The sequence below is a fragment of the Crassostrea angulata genome, chromosome 6 (genome assembly GCF_025612915.1).
Source record: "Crassostrea angulata isolate pt1a10 chromosome 6, ASM2561291v2, whole genome shotgun sequence".
In the NCBI taxonomy this organism is placed as follows: Eukaryota; Metazoa; Mollusca; class Bivalvia; order Ostreida; family Ostreidae; genus Magallana; species Magallana angulata.
The window spans coordinates 52,422,056-52,446,970 of NC_069116.1; the positions used below are offsets into that span (position 1 = coordinate 52,422,056).

The 24,915-nt window shown below is 34.0% G+C and overlaps 1 protein-coding gene across 1 annotated transcript in view; it reads right to left on the reverse strand.

Annotated features, from left to right (window-relative positions):
• Window positions 1-24,915, reverse strand: part of LOC128188634 (sterile alpha motif domain-containing protein 9-like) — a 53,209-nt gene extending 28,294 nt beyond the window's left edge. The window contains exon 1 of the mRNA XM_052859800.1: window positions 24,793-24,915. The gene's annotated coding sequence lies outside the window, so the exon portion shown is untranslated. The remainder of the gene's footprint in view (window positions 1-24,792) is intronic.

Consider the following 24,915-nt stretch of genomic DNA (forward strand, 5'->3'; position numbering starts at 1 on the left):
CCAAGAGAGCTCTAAAGTCTTTATTTTATAACTCTTTACTGAAAAATAATGTGTTATTAATTATAGAAGCAAAAATGTTCATTGTACAGCTGTTCATCTATTCAGGACTATACTAAAGTCGTATGTTACATAATTAGGGGTTTCAAGGGGCCAGAAGTCAAAAACTTTGATCATTATTATCTTGAAAAGGAGATAGGTGTTTTGTAAAGCTTATTAAGCTGAATCTAACACGGAAAGCCGTTTTAAAATCGGACGATATCGGGGTTTAAAAATTGATTTTTCAGGAAATTTTGATTCCGCGTCCTTGGTTTAAAAAATAGTGTAATGTTTAAAATAAAATTAACTCGTACCAAAAATAATTGTTAAGTCGTACTTGAACACATCGGATTATTTTGTTAAGTCGTTCTTGAAATCAGAAAGGTTTTTGTGAATTCGAACTTAAAATCATTCGAATTTTGTTAAGTCGTACCAGGAATGATTCGATTATTTTCATCTTTTTATTTTAGTTACTCTTGTTATTGGTTTAAGAGCTCTGCTTCTTACAGGAACTTCCAGCTTTACATCCGACACTAACGGAAGACCCACTCGTTGCTTTGCAACGAGCTTTGCTCTAGTTATATTTCTTTTTTTTTTTTTCTTACAAATTTTGTGTACGCAATTTCTCGGAAACTGTTCGACCGATTTACACGAAACTTTCAGATTTGAACGATAGTGATCTGAACCTTATTGGAAATTTTTTTTACCGATGACGTCACTTCCGATTTTGAGTTATTCACATTTTAACGATTTTCAGAGGGTCGGCTTGTCCAGGGGTAAACTCCTAAACGATTTAAGATATTGAGTTCAAAATTTCAGAGATTGTAGACAAAAAGTTGTAGATCTGACATGTGGTATATATATTTTCCTGTGACCAAAAGCGCCGAAGCTCGTCCGAGCTCGAAAATTACGATTAAAAAAGCGTCGTGATTTTTCGTGGTTTTCTTTCAATATCTCTTTCCTCGATAGTATTTTGTTATAACATGTAGAATAAAAAATCTTTATAAAGTCAAGAGCTTTCATTTGAAATCATGAAAAAGGGGCTGGCCCTTCAAATAAGGGGCTGAGGGGGCTCTAAAGTCTTTTGATGATAACTTTTTACTGCGAAATATTTTGTGATACGTTATAGAAGCAATTATGTTTTTTCTAACATTATTCACCTATGCATGGCAATCATTTACTCCTATGTTACATAATTAGGGGATTTAAGGGGCCAGAAGTCCAAAACTTTGATGCTCAATATCTCAAAATGGAGGAAAATTTTGATAAGCAATATTGAACAAAAGATGCTCAAAATATTGAGCTTAACAATGTACAACCATTTATTCTTTTTTATGCGGTCCTTAAAGGGAGTTACAGGGTCGGTCCCTAAAACGACCCTTTAAAGATATCTCGAGAACGGCACAAAATTTGTAATTACTTGTTGAACAAAATGTGTTTAAATTGACAAGAGCTTTCATTTGAAATCAAGAAAAAGGGGTTGACCCTTCAAATAAGGGGCTGAGGGGGCTCAAAAGTCTTTTAATGATAACTTTTTACTGTGAAATATTTTGTGATACGTTATAGAAGCAATTATGTTTATTCTAACGTTATTCATCTATACATGGCAATCATTTACTCCCATGTTACATAATTAGGGGATTTAAAGGGGCCAGAAGTCCAAAACTTTGATGCTCAATATCTCAAAATGGAGGAAAATTTTGATAAGCAATATTGAACAAAAGATGCTTAAAATATTGAGCTTAACAATGTACAACCATTTATTCTTTGTTATGCGGTCCTTAAAGGGAGTAACAGGGTCGGTCCCTAAAACGACCCTTTAAAGATATCTCGAGAACGGCACAAAATTTGTAATTACTTGTTGAACAAAATGTGTTTGAATTGACAAGAGCTTTCATTTGAAATCAAGAAAAGGGGATGGCCCTTCAAATAAGGGGCTGAGGGGGCTCTAAAGTCTTTTAATGATAACTTTTTACTGTGAAATATGTTGTGATACGTTATAGAAGCAATTATGTTTATTATAAGGTTTTTTACCTATACATGGCAATCATTTACTCCTATGTTATGTAATTAGGGATTTTAAGGGACCAGAAGTCCATCACTTTGATCCTCAATATCTCGAAATAGAGGAAAGTTCTGGAAAGCAGTATTTAACAAAATATGCTCAAAATAATGTGCTTAACAATGTACAACCATATATTGTTTGTTATCTGGATCCTAAAATGAGTTTTAGGACCGGATATCAAAACGATTTTCCCAGATATCTCAAAAAGGGTAACCAATTTCTAAACACTTATTAGCGGTACACAAAAATACCTTTTAACTAAAATGAATGAAAAGGAGCAGATCCTTCAAATAAGGGACACCAAAGGTAAAGATAGTCTTTCACCGATTACTCTTAGATCCCGCCTCCTTTTCCTGATACGTTTCGTTGACGAAGATCAAGAGTAAGGTCATTCCATGACCTAAAAATCGGACGGAAGACCTCCTTGTTGCTCGCAACGAGATCGTGTCTAGTCTTCTTATTATTAAGGTCTTCCGTTTCCAACGGAAGACTTTCTTGTTATTGCTTTGTTTCTGTTTCCCTTATTGTTATTCTTCGGTTTCTTTTTCCCTATTCTTATTAAGGTCTTCCGTTTTCCAACGGAAGACCTTATTGTTTTCGTTCGGTTTCTTTTTCCCTATTCTTTTTTTTTCTTACATATATTGTGCAGGCGATTTCTCAGAAACTACCTGGTCGATTAACAAGAAACTTTCAGATCTGATAGATATTACTCTGAACCTTATTGGAAATTTTTTTTAATGGTGACGTCACTTCCGTTTTTGAGATATTAACAATTCAACAATTTTTATAGGGTCGGCTTGTCCACGAAGGTTCTCATAAACTAAAAAAGATATTGAGTTCAAACTTTCAGGAATGATAGTCCAAAGAATGTAGAATTGCAATAGCGCATTTATAATTTTTCGGCGCAAAAAGCGCCGAAGCCCGGTGGGGCTCCAAAAATGAGATAAAAAAGCGTTGTGATTTTGCATGGTTTTCTTAATTTATCTTTTTGTCCGAAAATATTTTGTTAAGACATGTAGAACAAAAAAGATTTATGTTTAAAAGATCTTTCATTTGACATCAAGAAAAAGGGGCTGGCCCCTCCAATTAGGGACCTAGAGTTCTTGAAAGTATAAGCTCTATAACTCAAAAGCGGTTAAGATTTCAATATGGCTGTCGCTGCAAAATATGTTCATTATGATCTTATTAATGTCGTAACAATAATATTTTGTTCGTGTATTGCGTAATGTGAGTGCAAAACGCTAGACTTGTTACCATGTATTTGTGTTTTATTTGGCAAATAAACGGGGTATTTGTGCGTATAACTGGCATAAAGGATACCAGTTTACATACGGAAAGTGTATAAACATTTTAGTTATTCTATAGTGAAACACATTATGGATAAAAGAACTGCTTCTATGCAATGCATTTGAGTCGTATTTAAAATCTAGCTGAATTCCGAGCTGTGTATGTGAACAATTACGTATCCGATCCCTTGCCCGCGGCCGAGGAAATAGGTCACGGCTGGACTAGCGAGCGGTCTGCCGTTATCTAATACACAAGATTTGCGTCTGTCTGTAATGCACACGTGGGTTTTATTTATGTAGCTGCAAACTCAAAAATTCCGATTTTAATGATTTTAATAGTAAATAAAAAAGATTATACCTTTACCTACTACCATAGACAAGTGTACTTGCGTTCGGAAAGTGTTTAAACAGTTTAATTCTTTTCTAGGGAAACACATTATGGGTAAAAGAATTGCTTCTATGCAATTGATTTGAGTCGCATTTAAAATCTAGCTAGCTGTATTCCGAGCTTCATGTATGTAAACAATTATACGTATCCGATCCTTGCCAGCGGCCGAGGAAATGGGTCGCGGCTGGACTAGCGAGCGGTCTACCGTTATCCAATACACAAGATATGCGCCTTGCTGTAATGCATACACGGGTTTATTTATGTAGCTGCAAACACAAAGACATCATATTTTAACGATATAAAAGAGAAAATGAAAAAGGATTATACCATTACCTACGAAGTATTGCTGTTTTGCTCTCGTAATTCACTCACCATTTTTAAACAAGTTGAAGTTTTATTTACATTCAGGCCGTAAAATAATAAGGGTCACAATATTGGTATGACCTCTTCTAAATGGTAGTCAGATTCATTAAAAAGCATACTCATTGCTGAATTCATTCATTTACTAATTAATTTTTTTTTTTTATTCTGAAAGAATATGTGAGTTTTAAAAATTTTATGTACATGTACATTCATTGTAAAAGTTTTGATTGTATTCGGACAGCTGTGAAGATCGAGTAGCGAACACATGGTTAAAAATACTACATGTACTTAGTAGATTAATTCTCTAATACAAATCGAATTGTCTTTAAAATTTGCATATTCAAGCACACTTAAATAGTTAATACATAAATTATATATAATTATATAAATAAAAACGTCTGTATGCTGTATTATGTATTTGCTGTCTGATTAGGACTGTTCTTCCCCAAAAAGAAGCGCTTTGCGATCACGTAAAAAACGTTCTGTAAAGTACAACACCTGATTCGAGTACATGCTTATATACATTTTTTTTTAAAAATGTGTACGTTTAACTAAGCGAAATTGTAGATGTCATGGAGTCAATAGGCAAATCGAATTCACCAATCAGGCAATAGCAGTTATCTAATGCCTATGACTGATAATTTTACAAGGTAAATTAATACATGTAAATATGAATTTTAAAGCATTCCCAGCTCCCCTGTTCAAAACTCCCTTTACCTGCATTCTTTTATTAACGATTTTTGTGCACACATTTATTCGGAAATGGTTCAAATTTTGTTACACGGACCCGATAAGAAGATGAAAGGATGACCCCTAAAATTCCTTTCCCAAATATTTCAATAACGGTCTCAAATTTCAAACACTGGTTAGATAACATATAACTTATTTTGTACAAATTTTATGTGCATGAATAACAATGTTCCTGTATCTTAACAAAAAATGACACCTTTTGAAATCTAATAGTTCCTAAATTCATCATTAAAATAAATAATGTTAGACGGCCCATGCAGCAAGTTTTTCTAGTCGAGTCTGTCGTTCAACAGCGCATCGATTGTGAACTTTCAGCGGGGTTTACAGGGTGAAACGACCACGAATTTGGACAAAGTTTAAAAGAGATGGACACAAAAAACAGGTGCGATTATATCTTGTAGGAGATAAAAATTGATTAATCTATGTTTGCCATAAATACAAATTTTTATCATAAGAATATTTAAACATTTGGATCCGCCGAATATTTCCATTTCCCTTCATTGTTTGGTGCCTGATTTGAAATAACGTTTCGAAGTATAATAAGTTGAGAAATTTCTTTAAGCTGCATGTTCCGATTTGTCGGCCATTACAGTATCAAATATAATTTTCCCTGCAAACCAAATGAATGATCTTACAAAGTTATAGACGTATTTACACGGAATTGCTCTCCTTTCAACGTTAGAAATATTCAAAGTAAATAAAAATAAATTTTGGGCATACAACCCCCCCCCAAAAAAAATTATTCCAATGATGGAATGTTTAAAAAAGGAAACCGTTGGGTTTTATCCTCCGAATGATTGGGTTTATTCATTTTGCATGTTTTGTAATGATTATTAACAACGTAGACATCAAAACTATAATGAACACATGTACACTGCTTTAATTTTGTTTAAAAAGTCATGCCGTATATTTTATGTGTTATAATAGATTATATAAAAAAGACAGATGTCAAAGTCGTTATATAATCATACTAGCTTCGACGTAAGGGGCCAGTTTAATAACGCCAAACTCTTTTATGTCGATTATTTTGTGAATATACAACTTGTCTAATCCGGCGGAGGGGGGTTCTGAAAAAAAATGGCCGGATTAGGCAACATCCAGTTTAGAGGACATTGTTGCAAATTAATTTTAGTATTTAATGCAGTAGGTCCTGATCGTGTATTCTTGCAAAATTTTCCATTGTTCTGAAATATTTTAGATTTCATCGATCTTATTTACGGTACCAATTTTCATTTATTTATTTTTTTTTTGAAACAATAAATCCATAACGGAATACATACGATGGAAATACTTATTGAATCAAAACATCGTTATTGATAATTTTTCAAACTTCCGATTTACCTGAAAAGTGCATGCTAAACCGTAAATTGTTAAACAAAACATTAAAAAGTCAACAGGTGGCTGAAATACCTGATGGCGAGAACTGTTTTGATGCAGGGAAACAATGGATAAATTTTAATATAAATGAGAATTTTATTTTTAAAAAAATTGAGCATTTTGACAGAATAATATGCAACTCTGTACGTGTAGCCATACAACAGGGATAACAAACGATATCGGTAGTCTTACTCTCACAGTATCCTGAATCACGGCCTGAAAAAAATTGGGTGATCTAATTATCAAATTTTTGCAATTCATAACAAGACTTTACGGTATTAACTGAAATAAGTTGCTACTTTGGATCTATATTTACAGTTGTTTAAATCAATAGCAACAACAGAAAAATTTGTGGATAATAGACCATTAATATCTCGCAGAAGGCCGATCGATCGATAAGTGGACGGACTACGGGAGATAACTCTCACTAATTATAAGCAGTAGGCTTTTTCATTGCACTGGTTTACAGAATAGACAGGATCCGGATTGCACAAATTTAAAACAAAAATGATGGGAAAATGTCAATAGGCTGAATAATGTCGCAGGATTTGGCAGCATGCCGTAATACACAACATCCGGATTCAACGAGCTTCAACATGTACATAATTTTTTCATTGAAATATGGCTTAACTGACCGGGAAAACTACTGCAACGTATATTATTGCATACATACTTAGCATAACCATCGTTTAAAAGCGTACAATTATTTTATTGAAAATCGGACCAAGCAGCTTTAACATTAAGATTTACATGTAAGACACTTTATTTGTCATGTGCATGATCATGTGCATTAATTATTTTCAATACCTGCTTATTCTCCACAATGATCTCCAATTCCATTCACAACTGCTGTCATTCAAAATCACATGAATTAAACAAAATTTTAAATTTTGTGTAGATCTCAACTGTTATGTATCCAAGAAATCTATTGATTTTATCATGTGTTACGTAATTAGGTAATAACGTTTTTAGGGGTCAAACTTAATTCACAAATTACCATTTTTCCTTCGTAAACATTCATAGGATCGAAAACAGATTTACTAGAGAGATTTATAATGGGGAATGTTTACATCTTTTCTCAATTCGGAAGTCTCTCCGAATATCTAGCACATTTTTTCAACGTTATCATCCGGGCATTATAATGGCTGATGCAAAATCCCCGTAGACATTTTTTTTAGCCGTGTATTGAAACCTGACAAGCTGCAGGGGGCGTTGCAAAAAAAAGGTAATCTTTTGATTTTTTCATACTATCGAATGAATATCGTCTGAATCAAGAGATATTTACAAATATCGAATAATTTAAGAAAGTGTGTGGCAAAAATATCTTGGGACAGACTTTAGGTATAATACGTTTATATATCCTTACAATATAATGTTTTTCTCATGCAATACCTAACTAGGGATATTAGGGACCAGAGGTAAAAAAGTTTCATCTTTTTTATTTCAATTGGAAGAAATGGAAGTATTTAAAAAGGCAACGTAAGAGAACTTATAAAAAAGCATTACAGGAAAGCATTAATTAGTACTTCACTCCTATTTCCATATCATGTTTTGTTGTCGAAAATTAAAGTCGATGACGTCATTTCACCTTCTAAAAATCGAACGGAAGACCTCCTCGTTGCTCGCAACGAGATCGTGTCTAGTTATTATTTTTTTTCTTCCTTTTTTTGTGCACGCGATTTCTCAGAAACGGCTCGGCCGATCTCAATCAAATTTTAGGATGTGATAGATAGTGGTCTGAACTTGATTGGAAATTTTTTGTATCGATGACGTCACATCCGTTTTTGAGATATTGAGATTTTTCTAATTTTTATATGGGTATTTTGTCTTCTGTTGTTCTCCTAAACTATAAGAGATATTAAGCTCAAATTTTTACGGTAGGTAAAGGAAAGATTGAAGTTTTGCATGATTGTTGTTTTGTATGTTTAGCACTACTTGCGCCAAAGCTCACTATGGCTCGAAAATTGACATTAAAAAAGCGTCGTGAATTTTTGTGCTTTTTTCTCTTTATCTCTTTTCTGGAAAATATTTTGTTAAAACATGTAATGTAAAAAAAGTTTATTTTTACAAGACCTTCCTGCTGATATCAAGAAAAAGGGGCTGGCCCCTCAAATTAGGGACCTAGAGGGCTCTAAAGTCTTTTACCCATACCTCTTTACCGAGGGATATTTTGTAATAAATTATTGAAGCAAATATGTTTATCTTACAGTTATAAAGCCAAGCAGTATAACGATTTTCTCATATGTTACGTAATTAAGGATTTTTAGGGGTCAGAAGTCCAAAACTTTGACCACCTATATCTCAAAACGGAAAAATATTTTGAAATGCAGTATAAAAGAAAAGATGCTCAAAATGATGTACTTAACACCATGCAACCTAAAACATTTGGTTCAGCGGCCCCAATAAGGAGATAAGGGACCGGCCCCTAAAACATTCTTTTTCAAATACATGTATCTCAAGAATAGTAACGAATTTCTGAACACTTGTTGAACAAAATGTATTTATAATTAAAAGACCTTTCATTTGATACCAAGAAAAAGGGGCTGGCCCCTTATATTAGGGACCTAGAGGGCTCTAAAGTCTTTTTACTATAGTTCTTTCCTGAGGGATATTTTGTAATAAATTATAGAAGCAAATATGTTTATCTTACAGTTATGAAGCCAAGCAGTATAACGATTTTCTCATATGTTACGTAATTAGGGATTTTTAGGGGTCAGATGTCCAAAACTTTGACCACCTATATCTCAAAACAGAAAAATATTTTGAAATGCAGTATAAAAGAAAAGATGTTCATAATGATGTCCTCAACAACATGCAGCCTAAAAAAATTGGTTCAGCGGCCCCAATAAGGAGATAAGGGACCGGCCCCTAAAATATTCTTTCTGAGATATCTCAAGAATGGTAACGGATTTCTGAACACTTGTTGAACAAAATGTCTTTATAATCAAATGACCTTTCATTTGATACCATGAAAAAGGGGCTAGCCCCTAATATTAGAGACCTAGAGGGCTCTAAAGTCTTTTTCCTATAGTTCTTTACCGATGGGTATTTCGTAATAGATTATAAACAAGAGGCCCATGGGCCACATCGCTCACCTGAGGAACAATAGGTATGATAAAGTCAGCTTAATGGAGTCATAATACAATCTGGACAATGTACATTAATACATGTAGATCCTGTATAAATAAAATCCATTTTTCCCCCTTGGAACTCGGATAGCCCTGATTGCTGAAAATATTTACAAGAGCAGACTTTAATCACCGCTCCTGCACATATTTAGGGACTCAACGTTATGCAGGCAGGGATGACCGCACACCTACGCAACTCAACAGGTACCAACGATAACGCAAGCAGGGATGACCTCACACTTGCGCCGACAGCTCAACCTAACGCAGGGAGTGCCGCACACTTGCGCTAGAAAGGCCAGAACACCAGCAGGGATGACCATACACTAGTGCTCCGCAGCAACCACCACCAATACAAGCAGGTATGACCGCACACTTGTATTAATGCGATACAGGGCAGAAATAACCGCACATTCTGTATCGTTGGTTAGAAAAACACGAAGATTAGAAAGAGCAGGGATGTCAACACCCTCAATCTCTCCGTTCCTGTTCAAGTTTAACCCCAAACAGTCGCTCGTCGCAATGCAATAGACACTGTCCCTATATATGTGCCGGCCTGAAATAATTCATAGTATCTAAAAATTGGAAATCAAAAATAAACAAACTAATCCAGCCTAACCCAAAACTACTTATGCAGAACAACTTATATACATTGAATATTCATTATTGTATAAAAATAATCATCACAATAATTGGTTAACAGTGGATGCATTAATTAAGATAATCAAGAATCAATAAATCAAGGGCAATAACCCAAAACAGTAATACAAAAAGATTCTAATGAAAAAATACCTGCCTGCTTCAATTTTATAGTCATATCACATGCTGAGTATTGCAGTTCTCAAAAAGATCCTTTACAATTGTTTATATATGGGATATTTAGCTACATCAAACTCTGAACCTTCTTGTGAGGCCGAAGGATTGTCCTGGAGCCAAAGTCTTAACAATTATAAAGAATCATCTTGCTGATTAGTTTCTGAGAAGAAGATTTTTAAAGATTTACTCTTTATTCCTATGTAAAACTTTAACACCCCCCCCCCCTATGTGGCCTCACCCTACCCCCAGGGGTCATGATTTTCACAACTTTGAATCTACACTACCTGAGGATACTTCCCACAAGTTTCAGCTTTCCTGGTTGATTAGTTTCTGAGAAGAAGATTTTTAAAGATTTACTCTATATATATATTCCAATGTAAAATTTTAACACCCCCCCCCCCCAATGTGGCCTCACCCTACCCCCAGGGATCATGATTTTCACAACTTTGAATCTACACTACCTGAGGATGCTTCCACACAAGTTTCAGCTTTCCTGGCTGATTAGTTTCTGAGAAGAAGATTTTTAAAGATTTACTCTATATATTCCTATGTAAAACTTCGACCCCCCATTGTAGCCCCAACCTAACCCCAGGGGTCATGATTTTCACAACTTTGGTGAGCTAAAAACAAATATGTTTATCTAACAGTTGTGTAGCCTAACATTATAATGATTTTTCTCATGTGTTACGTAATTAAGGATTTTTAGGGGTCAAAGGTCCAAAAATGTGATAACCTATATCTCAAAAAGAAAAAATATTTTGAAATGCAGTATAAAAGAAAAGATGCTCAAAATAATGTACCTAATAACATGCAACCTTACAATTTTTGTTCAGCGGCCCCAATAAGGAGATAAGGTCCGGCCCCTAAAATATTTTTTCTGAGATATCTCAAGAACGGTGACGAATTTCTAAACACTTGTTGAACAAAACTCTTAAACCTGAAACAAAATAGTATCAGGCATTTAAAATGTTTATTCCTCTTTTCCTATTTTAAATCATGTATAGCTGTTAAATAGCAAAATCAAGATCGAACATAAATCTCAATTTCTAAAATCAGACGGAAGACCTCCTCGTTGCTCGCAACGAGATCGTGTCTAGTTATCATTCTTTTTTTTTCTTACGCATTTTTGTGCACGCGAGTTCTCGGGAACGGCTTGGCTGATTTTAATGAAACTTTCAGAACTAACAGATATTGATCTGAACCTTATTGGAAATTTTTTACATTGATGACATCATTTCCGTTTTAGAGATATTGACGTTTTTACGATTTTTAGAGGGTCGGCTTGTCCGGTGTTTTTCTCCTAAACGAAAACAGATATTTGATTCAAATTTTCAGGGTTTGTAGACCTATGTTTGTGGATATGACAGAAGTATTTTCATTGTTCTGTGACGAAAAACACCGAAGCTCGTCTGCGCTTAAAAATTGAGATAAAAAGCGTCATGATTTTTTTGTGGTTTTCTTTGAATATCTTTTTTCTCAGAAGTATTTTGTTAAGACTTATAGAACAAAAAAACTTTAAAAAGTCAAGAACTTTCATTTGACATTAGGGAAAAGGGGCTGGCCCTTTAAATTAAGGGCCGAAAGGGCTCTAAAGTATTATAATGATATCTTTTTAATGTGAAATATTTTGTTATACTTTATAGAAGAAATTATGTTCATCGTAACGTTATGTACCTATACATGACAGTTGTTTACTCCTTTGTTACGTATTTAGGGATTTTAAGGGGCCAGCAGTCCGAAATTTTGATCTTATATATCTGAAAATGAAGAGAAATTTTGAAAAGCAATGTTGAACAAAAGATGCTCCAAATAATGTCGTTAACAATTTGCAACCATAATTTTTTTGTTATCCGGTCCCTAAAAGGAGTTATAGGGTCGGCCCTTAAAACGATCTCTTCCAGACATCTCGAGAACGGTACATAATTTCTGCATACTTGTTGAACAAAATGTGTTTAAAATGACAAGAGCTTTCTTTTTATATCACGAAAAGGGGCTGGCTATTCAAATTAGGAGCCGATAGAGTTCTTAAGTCTTTTAATCATAACCTTTAATTGTGAAATATTTTGTAATACATTACGGAAGCAATTATGTTAATCGAAATGTTATGTACCTAAACATGAAATTGTTTACTCCTATGTTATGTAATAAGGGATTTTAAGGGGTCAAAAGTCCGAACTTATCATCAACGTCCCAAAATTTAAAAAAAGCAATTTTAAGGAGAAATATTGAACAAAATACGCTAAAAAATGTGATTAACAATCTGCAACCAAAACTTGTTTGTTATCAGTTCCCACTATCTCTTCCAGATAAATCAAGAACGGTTACAAATAATTTTTTGCACAAAATGTATCGAAATCAAAAGACCTCTTATTTGATATGAAATAAAATGTGGCTGGTCCCTAAATTGGGGATCCAACGGGGTGTATAATCCTTCATCCATCGCTCTTTTAGATCACATCTGCATTTCCTGATATGTTTCGTTGATGAAGATAAAAGGCAAAGTCATTTCCTCTTCTAAAAATCGGAAGGAAGACCTCCTCGTTGCTCGCAACGAGATCGTGTCTAGTTATTTTTCTTTTTTTTTCTTACAAATTTTGTGTACAGGATTTCTCAAAAACTACTCGACCGATTTACACGAAACTTTCAGATTTGATAGATAGTGGTCTGAACTCTATTGGAAATTTTTTTTTACCAATGACGTCACTTCCGGTTTTGAGTTATTCAAAATTTAACGATTTTCAGAGGGTCGGCTTGTCCAGGGGTAAACTCCTAAACGATTTAAGATATTGGGTTCAAAATTTCAGGGATTGTAGACAAAAGGTTGTAGATCTGACATGTGGTATATATATTTTCCTGTGACCAAAAGCGCCGAACCTTGCCCTAGCTCTAAAATCACGGTTAAAAAAGCTTTGTGATTTTTCGTGGTTCTCTTTCAATATCTCATTCCTCGATAATATTTTGCAATAACATGTAGAACAAAACATCTTTATAAAGTCGTGGGCGTTTATGGGACATCAAGAAAAAGGGGCTGACCCTTCAAATAAGGGGCTGAGGGGGCACTAAAGTCTTTTTATGATAACTTTTTACAGTGAAATATTTTGTGATACGCTATAGAAGCAATTATGTTCATTCTAATGTTATTCATCTACACATGGCAATTATTTACTCCTTTGTCACGTAATTAGGGATTTTAAGGGGCCAGAAGTCCAAAACTTCGATGCTCAATATCTCAAAATGGAGGAAAATTTTGAAAAGCAATATTGAACAAAAGATGCTCAAAATATTGAGCTTAACAATATGCATCCATAATTTCTTTGTTATGCGGTCCCTAAAAGGAGTTACAGGGTCGGCCCCTAAAACGGCCCTCTCCAAATATCTCGAGAACGTTACAAAATTTGTAAACACTTGTTGAACAAAATGTGTTTGAAGTGACAAGAGCTTTCATTTGAAATCATTTAAAAGGGGCTGGCCCTTCAAATAAGGGGCTGAGGGGGCTCTAAAGTCTTTTATTGATAACTTTTTTACCGTGAAATATTTTGTTTTACATTATAGAAGCGGTATTCACCTATACATCACAACCATTTACTCCTATGTTTCGTAATTAGGGATTTTAAGGGGCCAGAAGTCCAAAACTTTGATGCTCAATATCATAAAATGGCGAAAAATTTTGATAAGCAATATTCAACAGACGATGCTAAAAATATTGAGCTTAATAATAATCAACCATAATTTCTTTGTTATGCGGTCCTTAACGGGATTTACAGGGTCGGGCCCTAAAACAACCCTTTCAATATACCTCGAGAACAGTACAAAATTTGTAAGTACTTGTTGAACAAAAAGTGTTTGAAGTGACAAGAGCTTTCATATGAAACCAAGAAAAAGGGGCTGGCCCTTCAAATAAGGGACTGAGGGGGCTCTAAAGTCTTTTAATGATAACTTTTTACTGTGAAATATTTTGTGATACGTTATAGAAGCAATTATGTTCATTCTAAGGTTATTTACCTTTACATGGCAATCATGTACTCCTTTGTTATGTAATTAGGGGTTTTAAGGGGCCAGAAGTCCAAGACTTTGATGCTTAATATCTCAAAATGGAGGAAAATTTTGAAAAGCAATATTGAACAAAAGATGCTCAAAATAATGTGCGACCATATATTATTACTTATTAGGTTTGTTACTGACTGTTTAGAGAAATTTGTGGGGTCGGTAAAGTCCATAGAAGGCGAGGCGGAGCCGAGCCTTCTATGGACTTTACCGACCCCACAAATTTCTTTAAACAGTCAGTAACAAACCTAATAAGTGTTTTGTTTTGTCGAGGACCTAAAGTTTGATATGTAAAAAAACGTTTGTGTAGAAAATCAGTTCAAATAAGGTTACGTCTGCCATGTTGCGCTATAAATTTTGACGCTTGCCTTTTAAAGAAATTTGTAAGGCAGCCACGTGACGCGTTTCATCCAATGATGTCGCGACATTCTAGTCCGAGGCAAAACAATGTTTGTTATCTGGACCCTAAAAGGAGTTTTAGGACCGGATATCAAAACGGTTTTTCCCGGATATCTCAAAAACGGTAACCAATTTTTAAACACTTATTAGCGGTACACAAATATACCTCTTTACTAAAATGAATGAAAAGATACGTTTCGTTGACAAAGATCAAGAGTAAGGTCATTCCATATTCTAAAAATCAGACGGAAGACCTCCTCGTTGCTCGCAACGAGATCGTGTCTAGTTGTTAAGAAATAATCATCAGATGGGCACCTGCTCCAAAATTTGACCACTTCCAAAAACCTTAACCTCATTCAGCATTAGAATTTAGAAACCTGTGGCTCAGATTCAGCATTCAAGCCTGTCAAACGCAGAATTATCATAAGACACACCATCCATGGAGTTAAGACAGTAATAACTTAGTATGAAATATCTGACGTTTTCCTTACTTTTTTTGACGATTTTGATATTTTACATGCCTGAAAAATGTCAGACCTGGCACCATTACGAAAACTGGAAATTAGCTGCAGATATATGCAGTATGATATTATAAATACACGTAGTTCTTTACAATGTCGTCGTGTATGCCGCAATGCAATGTTACCCAACTTTAACTTCTCTAGGCTAGACAGAAGATCTCTCATCCAGAAAATAGTACAATAGGTCCATTTTATAAATCTATTAAAGAAGATTATCTATTATAATAAGGGATTGATACAAAAGCGAATAGGGCCACATAAAAAAATATTTTTATATCTCGTAATTACGAGAAAAGATCTCGTTATAAGGAGTTAAATGTCTTGTTATTACAAGTTAATTTTCTCATAATTACGAGAAAAGATCTCGTTTATAAGGGTTAATTATCTCGTTATTACAGTCTGAGAAAAGTTCAATGTAAAATGGCGCGTTTCATTGGCCTATTCTCTTAATGTAAAGTGTATAAACTACTGCAATGTCTATTATTATGTATACATATCCTTAGCATAATCAACGTTTAAAAAGCGTACACATAATTTGATGTAAAATCGGACCAAGCAGTTTTAAGGAAATTTCAGAAGAAGTAGCAAAGCAGATTGATTAATAAATTCATTGAACTGTTCATTAATAAGAAGGATACATGTAATTTGTCTTCAGACTCCAAAATGTTAATATATCAATTATTTTTCAATATACATGTAGGTTGAGTATGAACATACAAAACATATAAAACTCAATTCGGGTAAATCCTGTAGTCTGTCCCAAGCAGGCTTGGGGTAATGCTAAATGTAATGGTAATGCATTGCAATGCATTACATGTTTTCAAAGTAATGCTAGTAATGTGTAATGCCACAAAATTAGCATTACAAGTAATGGTAATGTAATTCATTACTTTCCAAAATCTAGTGTAATGCTGGCATTACATGGCATTACTTTGCATTACTATGCATGCCTATTTATGCATGTTCACTTTAAAAAATGTGATAAATAAATGAATAGCTGAAGTTGTATTTGATTAAAATTATTTTAAAGGAGAAAGCAATAATTCTTGAGATAAAAAATGTTCTTCAGATAAAAATGTTTTAGTTGTATTATAAGAAAAGATTTTTAAAAAGTTCATTTTATTACTTGATATAATGACACAACTCCATAACATTTTTAAGAGTGTTGTTATTAAGAGTTTGAAATCATTTAAACAATTTACTCCAATTAGTTTTCACTTCAATTAAGAAGGTGTCAACAACACACAATGCCCCCAGGATAATCTAAGTATCAAAATAATTAATCTATTGTTATAAGAAGCACTGAACACCCAAATCCCCTCCCCTTGGCTATGTTCCAATAGAAAAAAGGACATGCACCTTTAAAAACAATGCACTGTCCATCCATGATGAAAATCAAAATCACTTTCAATATTATAACCCATTTGAAAATTCTCTCTCTCTCTCTCTCTCTCTCTCTCTCTCGTATATTAAGTACACTAGTTTACACTGATAGAAAATACAAGATTTATGTAATTTTTCTATCATTGCTCTTAATATATATCCTAATATAAAGATTGCAAATAAGACATTCAGTCCCAGCTTCCACTGCTCCTGTAGAAGGTTTATTTAGTATACATGTAGCTGGGAAGATTTTCAAACCTAACAGGATGCAGTTAAGAGATAAACCCTTTGAAACTTTGGTGATCATAAAGTGCAACAGCAATCTTTTGTCTTAAAGTGTCCTCAGTATAAAGAAATCCGAGTAAAATATATTAAGAATTACTGGGAAAACCCTCTGTTTATAAATTAATAAAGTAAGTTTCCAAAATTATAAAGATTTGTTTAATCTGGTGAAATACCCCAATTTAGCTTAAATAACAGCAACGTTATACCATAATTTGTTTTCTGTTATGCATGTACTTCTGTGTCTCTATTTCATACCTGACATTGAACCATGTCAAATGTCTATAATATATATCAATTTACTTTTATGTGATATGTTATTCATAATGCCATAAGATATGATTATATATTGAGCAAATACATAATGAATCTTGTATAATTATAAGTCATTGAATTTGAACCTGATACTGAAAATGAACCTGTAAATATGTTAAAGAGTGTTTTTTATTTGCAACATTTGCAAAAACTATTTAGCTTTAATTTTTTAAAACAAAGTAATGGTAATGGTAATGCATTACTTTACTTTAGTAATGGTAATGGTAATGCATTACTTCAAGAAAATCAAGTAATGGTAATGGTAATTTAATGCCCAAATTCATGAAGTAATGGTAATGTAATGCATTACTTTACAATGTAATTCGCCCAAGCCTGTAGCCTTTTTCACAAAAAAACTTACGATTAATTTTTATCGTAAGTGAAAACTTAAGTTTTTATTCATTTTCACAAAACATCTTATGAGATTCTTACGTGTAAAATTTGTCGTAACTTTACGATAGCTCATACCCTCTCGTAAGCATTTCAAAACTGTAAATAATAATTGTATTATGTAAAATAGACAAGAAAAACAGCTAAATTTAATGTTTTAAGCCGCACTATACCATTATTTTGCATTATATAGCAGTTATTGTTGAAAAAATACACAAATAAATTCTCCAAATATTTTTACGGCAAATTTTTCTCGTAAGATTTTCCTACGTCACACTAAACAAACATTGTGATTGTGACGTCATATTTGGATTTCTACTACACCACATTGATTTCACTCGATGTAAGTGGTATATAATTTTAGTTTAGCATCTTTTTTATGAGAATGTTGGTTAATTTATATGGTTCTCCTGTTTTATAAGAATTATTAAGTGAATTCAAATCGTTGCTAGGGAAAGGATAACTCGTACGTAAATTCTTAAGTGAAACCTGTTACGAATGCGTTCGTGAAAAGCACTTAAGATTTCTCGTAAGATATTCTTAAGTTGAAATCTTACGCAAAACCTTAAGATTTTTTGTGAAAAGGGCAACTGGTCCCAAGTTATTGCTTCCATCGCTTTTTGATGATTTTTAATAAAATTACACATACCTGTGAAAGAAATACAGTTGAAATCGTTAAAAGGGAATATACGCAGTACAGTTAAGGTGGTCAATAAAAATATGAGCAAATTTTTGTGATGAAAACACGTATACTTTAGTTAAACTGGCATGTCCTTTTTAAAATCAATAACAGTCACTCAAATGCAATATATTTCTAAAATATATATATAACAGTACAATATTTTATGTTCATAGTGGTCACGTGATATGGCAGTCGCATGTTACAAGCAGATGTATTTGTGGTTTTGAGGTCATTTAAAAAATTCAATATTGCAAGGGCATAATTATGTCAAAATTCACAACTGAATTATGAAATAACTTGATGTTATATCGTAGATTTTGAAAAACGGTGCGAACTTTTTAAGATAAGAATATTTGTTAGTAGAAACCGTAATTTATGATGCATATGTTGAATAATTTTGAAGGTCACAGGGTTAATTTCATTAAAACATAATTAATTTGTAAGATTTTACAAGGATCGTAGAAGTTTTTAAGTTTCATAGCATATTTCAAATTCACATGTAAAAGTTTGTTGGGATCAGGTAAGTGTATGCCCTTGCAATTAAGTGATTGATTTAGGTACTCAGATTTTAGATATACGATATTTTATACAAAACCGAGGTGGCTTCTTTATACGATGCATACTTTTAACAAAATGAAAATAAGACTATATAGGTAGCATTCTACTAATAATAATTTTAAACAAAATATTCATTTATACTTTTCCATTAATGTATGATATTTATTTTTCTTCGCTATAAAACTGCACGATAGCCTTCAATGATTTAACTTAATGCGTCATTTTGAAGCATATGACGTCATATTTTGTAGTACAGCGAGAACCACATCTCGCTTATTTTTCAGTGTGTACGATATAACGGACATCAAAATTGTAAGTAATAGCATTTGTTGTTTTTAATTAAAAGATTAGTATAAGTTAATTTTACTAATAAATAGATTAATAAGTACTTTCGAGGTTTGTAATATACTGTGATGTCATAATGCACATTTCCCGTACTTTTTGTCTGAACGGAGTTTATTGACAGCCTTAACTGTGCTGCGTATCCAAGATATCTTCATTGAATAATTATCCCTTTTCACTCATAAAATTTCACAGGAACGAAAACAATTTTCTTACTGAGACTTATAATGGGAAATGTTTACATCTTTTCTCCATTCGGAAGTACTCGGGATACCTCGCACAATTTTTTAACGTTATCATCCGGGCTTATTAATGGCTTATGCAATGCAAAATCTCCGTAGAGTTTCAATTTCAGGTTCAAAATCAGTTTATACAAATGTACACAAACACAGTCATGGATCACATGTACAGTAGGAGTAATAATGACGAAAAAAGGTTAAGTTTACAATACAATAAGTTGTTAAAGTTGGTTTCTGGAAGAACAGACTTTTATACTTTTTTTTACTTTTTTAGGCCAGCATTTTTTTATTTTTAGGTTTACAAACCCGCCGCTCGGTTTTCTGAGTTTTTAGAAAAAAAATAAAATTAATAAAAAAGATCTTTTTTCCCCCGATAGCATATTTTTGACGGGATCAAGATTTTTTTGGTTCAGGATCGAGATTTTATATTGTAAGGCAACAACTTCCTGTCTAAGATGGCGCGAGAAAATGTTCACATTGAACTGATGTTTACGTTTATTTTGGCATTGTTTAGTCTGAAATTAGTTCGCAGGGGTGGAAAATGCCTTGATCAACAATTTTCAAAGATCATATTATCTTGTCAGACCGATATGTAATTAATGCATGTCGATGTGTTGCAAGTTGAAAGGAACCGGTCAGTTGAGCATCCAAATCGCAGAATAAAATAAAATTCTAATACCATTTGTATAAAGAAAGTTAACATATTCTAAAGCAACATTGTCTAATGATGATGTCCATGCTTAGCACCTCTGATTATAAATTTATATTTGTATTTTATATGAAATTTTGTTCCATTTGTTTTAGTGAAGATTACCCTTAACATATAATTGGAAAACTATTTGTAACTAGCTAAAAAGTTTATAAGATACAACTGTAACTAAAGATTCTTAAATGATAAATGACCCTGATCCCTATAAAATGGCAAATGAACATTGCTACATTTAATATCAAAGTTGTATGTCTAATTATAATATTCTATTGTACTATTTCACTGATATGTTTCACAGATTATACATCCTTTTCACATGCTACACTTCATGCTCCACTTGATGCAGTTACACACCACTATCATGAAGTTGCCATTCATTATATTATTAGAATAAAGATGATGTCAAACCCCCCCCCCCCAATTTTTCCTCATATAAAACTTTACAGTTTTGTGGTTTGAAACCTAAACAAGAGGCCCATGGGCCACATCGCTCACCTGAGGAACAATAGGTATGATAAAGTCAGCTTAATGGAGTCATAATACAATCTGGACAATGTACATTAATACATGTAGATCCTGTATAAATAAAATCCATTTTTCCCCCTTGGAACTCGGATAAGCCTGATTGCTGAAAATATTTACAAGAGCAGACTTTAATCACCGCTCCTGCACATATATAGGGACTCAACGTTATGCAGGCAGGGATGACCGCACACCTACACAACTCAACAGGTACCAACGTTAATGCAAGCAGAGATAACGCAAGCAGGGATGACCTCACACTTGCGCCAACAGCTGAACCTAACGCAGGGAGTGCCGCACACTTGCGCTAGAAAGGCCAGAACACCAGCAGGGATGACCATACACTAGTGCTCCGCCACAACCACCACCAATACAAGCAGGTATGACCGCACACTTGTATTCATGCAATACAGGGCAGAAATGACCGCACATTCTGTATCGTTGGTTAGAAAAACACGAAGATTAGAAAGAGCAGGGATGTCAACACCCTTAATCTCTCCGTACCTGTTCAAGTTTAACCCCAAACAGTCGCTCGTTGCAATGCAATAGACACTGTCCCTATATATGTGCCAGCCTAAAATAATTCATAGTATCTAAATATTGGAAATCAAAAATAAACAAACTAATCCAGCCTAACCAAAAACTACTTATGCAGAACAACTTATATACATTGAATATTTATCATTGTATAAAAATAATCATCACATTAATTGGTTAACAGTGGATGCATTAATTAAAATAATCAAGAATCAATAAATCAAGGGCAATAACCCAAAACAGTAATACAAAAAGATTCTAATGAAAAAATAGCTGCCTGCTTCAATTTTATAGTCATATCACATGTTGAGTATTGCAGTTCTCAAAAAGATCCTTTACAATTGTTTATATATGGGATATTTAGCTACATCAAACTCTGAACCTTCTTGTGAGGCCGAAGAATTGTCCTGGAGCCAAAGTCTTAACAATTATAAAGAATCATCTTGCTGATTAGTTTCTGAGAAGAAGATTTTTAAAGATTTACTCTTTATTCCTATGTAAAACTTTAACATCCCCCCCCCCATGTGGCCTCACCCTACAATATGTACCCCCAGGGGTCATGATTTTCACAACTTTGAATCTTCACTACCTGAGGATACTTCCCACAAGTTTCAGCTTTCCTGGCTGATTAGTTTCTGAGAAGAAGATTTTTAAAGATTTACTCTATATATTCATTTGTAAAATTTTAACACCCTTCCCCCCCCCCCCAATGTGGCCTCACCCTACCCCCAGGGATCATGATTTTCACAACTTTGAATCTACACTACCTGAGGATGCTTCCACACAAGTTTCAGCTTTCCTGGCTGATTAGTTTCTGAGAAGAAGATTTTTAAAGATTTACTCTATATATTCCTATGTAAAACTTCGACCCCCCATTGTGGCCCCAACCTAACCCCAGGGACCATGATTTTCACAACTTTGAATCTACACTACCTGAGGATGCTTCCACACAAGTTTCAGCTTTCCTGGCTAATTAGTTTCTGAGAAGAAGATTTTTAAAGATTTATTCTATATATTCCTATGTAAAACTTCGACCCCCCATTGTGGCCCCAACCTAACCCCAGGGATCATGATTTTCACAACTTTGAATCTACACTACCTGAGGATGCTTCCACACAAGTTTCAGCTTTCCTGGCTGATTAGTTTCTGAGAAGAAGATTTTTAAAGATTTATTCTATATATTCCTATGTAAAACTTCGACCCCCCATTGTGGCCCCACCCTACACCCGGGGGTTATGATTTTCACAACTTTGAATCTACACTACCTGAGGATGCTTCCACACAAGTTTCAGCTTTCCTGGCTGATTAGTTTCTGAGAAGAAGATTTTTAAAGATTTATTCTATATATTCCTATGTAAAACTTCGACCCCCCATTGTGGCCCCACCCTACACTCGGGGGTTATGATTTTCACAACTTTGAATCTACACTACCTGAGGATGCTTCCACACAAGTTTCAGCTTTCCTGGCTGTTTAGTTTCTGAGAAGAAGATTTTTAAAGATTTACTCTATATATTTCTATGTAAAACTTCGACCCCCCATTGTGGCCCCACCCTACCCCCAGGGGTCATGAATTTCACAACTTTGAATCTACACTACCTGATGATGCTTCCACACAAGTTTCAGCTTTCCTGGCTTTCTGGTTCTTGAGAAGAAGATTTTTGAAAATTTCTCGAAATTTTTCATTAATTTCTAATCATCTCCCCTTGAAAACGGGTGTGGCCCTTAATTTTCACAACTTTGAATCCCCTTTGCCTAAGGATGATTTGTGCCAAGTTTGGTTGAAATTGGCCTAGTAGTTCTTGAGAAGATGTTGAAAATGTGAAAAGTTTACGGACAGACGGACGGACAGACGGACAGACGGACGACAGACAAAATGTGATCAGAATAGCTCACTTGAGCTTTCAGCTCAGGTGAGCTAAAAAACTGTTGGTCAAAATTTAATTTTATTTTTATTTTTATTTCCTCCTCGTACAGAACTTTATCATTTTGATGTTCGTAAACCTAAAAATAAAAAAATGCTGGCCTTAAGATCTGTGTACAAACATAGAATTGTGAGCAAATCTCTGTATCTTGCTTATAATTCGAAGCTTAACACTCAAATATGGTTAGTAAATAGAAATTGTAAACAATTAAACACAAGAAACATGCACTATAACAAATAAAGAACACAATTTATTTTCTCGAAATGAATCATATATATACATGTATATATACCTACATATTTCCGTCAGCGGTATCAAACTCTATTTAAACTGAATAAACTCGAGAAAATGCCGAGCTTCTTAACAAAACCTTTTGCATTAATCTAGCTACCATTACGCAAAAGATAATGCCGAATTACCGATAGAATGAATTGTATTTTAGTACTTTTTTGATACATCAGGTTAACTGTTTGATTATTCGAAGTCTCTGTTTGATTTGATACGTGAAAATCATGAAATACAGACAATAGTTCCTAGGTTACAAAGCATAAATAGTGGAAACGAAAATCAGAACAAGCTAACACCAACGTCATGTGTGAAAACTGTCAACGCATTGAAATCTTTAGCCTCATTTTACTTCACAAAATCGGCACCAATATATTTTGCATGTTTCAAAAATTTCCCTTCATACGCGAACTGTTGCACAACAAGCAAATTCATTATAGTCAGATCGACCCTTTTTCGTATAATGTCATGGCTGCTTTAAACAAAGAACCTCATTTTAGAAAATACGAGTCTTGGTAAAATGGGTATGCAAACCCGAGCCGTGGCAAAATAAAAGCCGGGGCAGATTGGCAATCGTCAATTCCAAATACCCATTATTTTGCAGCAATATCTACAGCGAATTCAAATATACTGGTCCATCAAATATCCTGAAATTTTAATAAGATTGGCAGATTAATAACTGCCAATCTTTTGTTTTGCTCAGGCCAAGTCTTGCCTACCCATTTTACTGGATGCCGAACCCGAAGCTATTAAACTGATTGAAACACGCCTTTCCTTTATTATTATTTTCGTAATAACTCAGATTTGAAACAGAATTATTCCTTAATTTTTGCAATTTAAATTTTCCTTCCCATAAGGATAATTTATGCTAAACTACGTTGAATTGGACTCAGTAGTTCTTGAGAAGAAGATTTTTAAAAATGCACCCCCTTTTTTCTACAGTTTCAAGGTTTTCTCTGCTTTGAATATCGGACTTTTATTTCTGCAATTTATATTCGCCCTCCCTTATGCTTTGTGCCAAATTTGGTTGAAATTGGATAAGCAGTTTTAGAGAAGAAGTTCAAAATGTAAAAAGTTTACAGACGGACGGACAAACGGACGACGGACAAAATGTGATCAGAATAGCTCACTTGAGCTTTCAGCTCAGGTGAGCTAAAAATTAATCAAAATTAAATGAACCTTTCTGGAAAGAAAACGATAGACTGAAAGGGTGATCCAGTCGACTAGGAGGTCTTTTCACAAACGCACCATTTTATATAAATCTTTCCTGTAATAATGGGTTCTTTTCTTGTAATTACGAGATAATTACCTCGTAACAGAGACATAAAATTTATAGGCCTAATTATTGTTACATGTATTTATGTCTCTGCTCGTAATTACAAGATTTTTTCTCGTAATAATGAGATATGTTATTGGCACAAACACAATATACAATAATTGGAAAATATATCTTACCTTCTTTGGTGACTCTTCGTTGCCCATACATTCAGTAGATTTTGTACTTTCGTTTCCTTTTCTTGATAATCTCCCGTTAGCGACAAGCTGGGCTGCGTTCAAGATCACAGCAGGTAGCCTGAC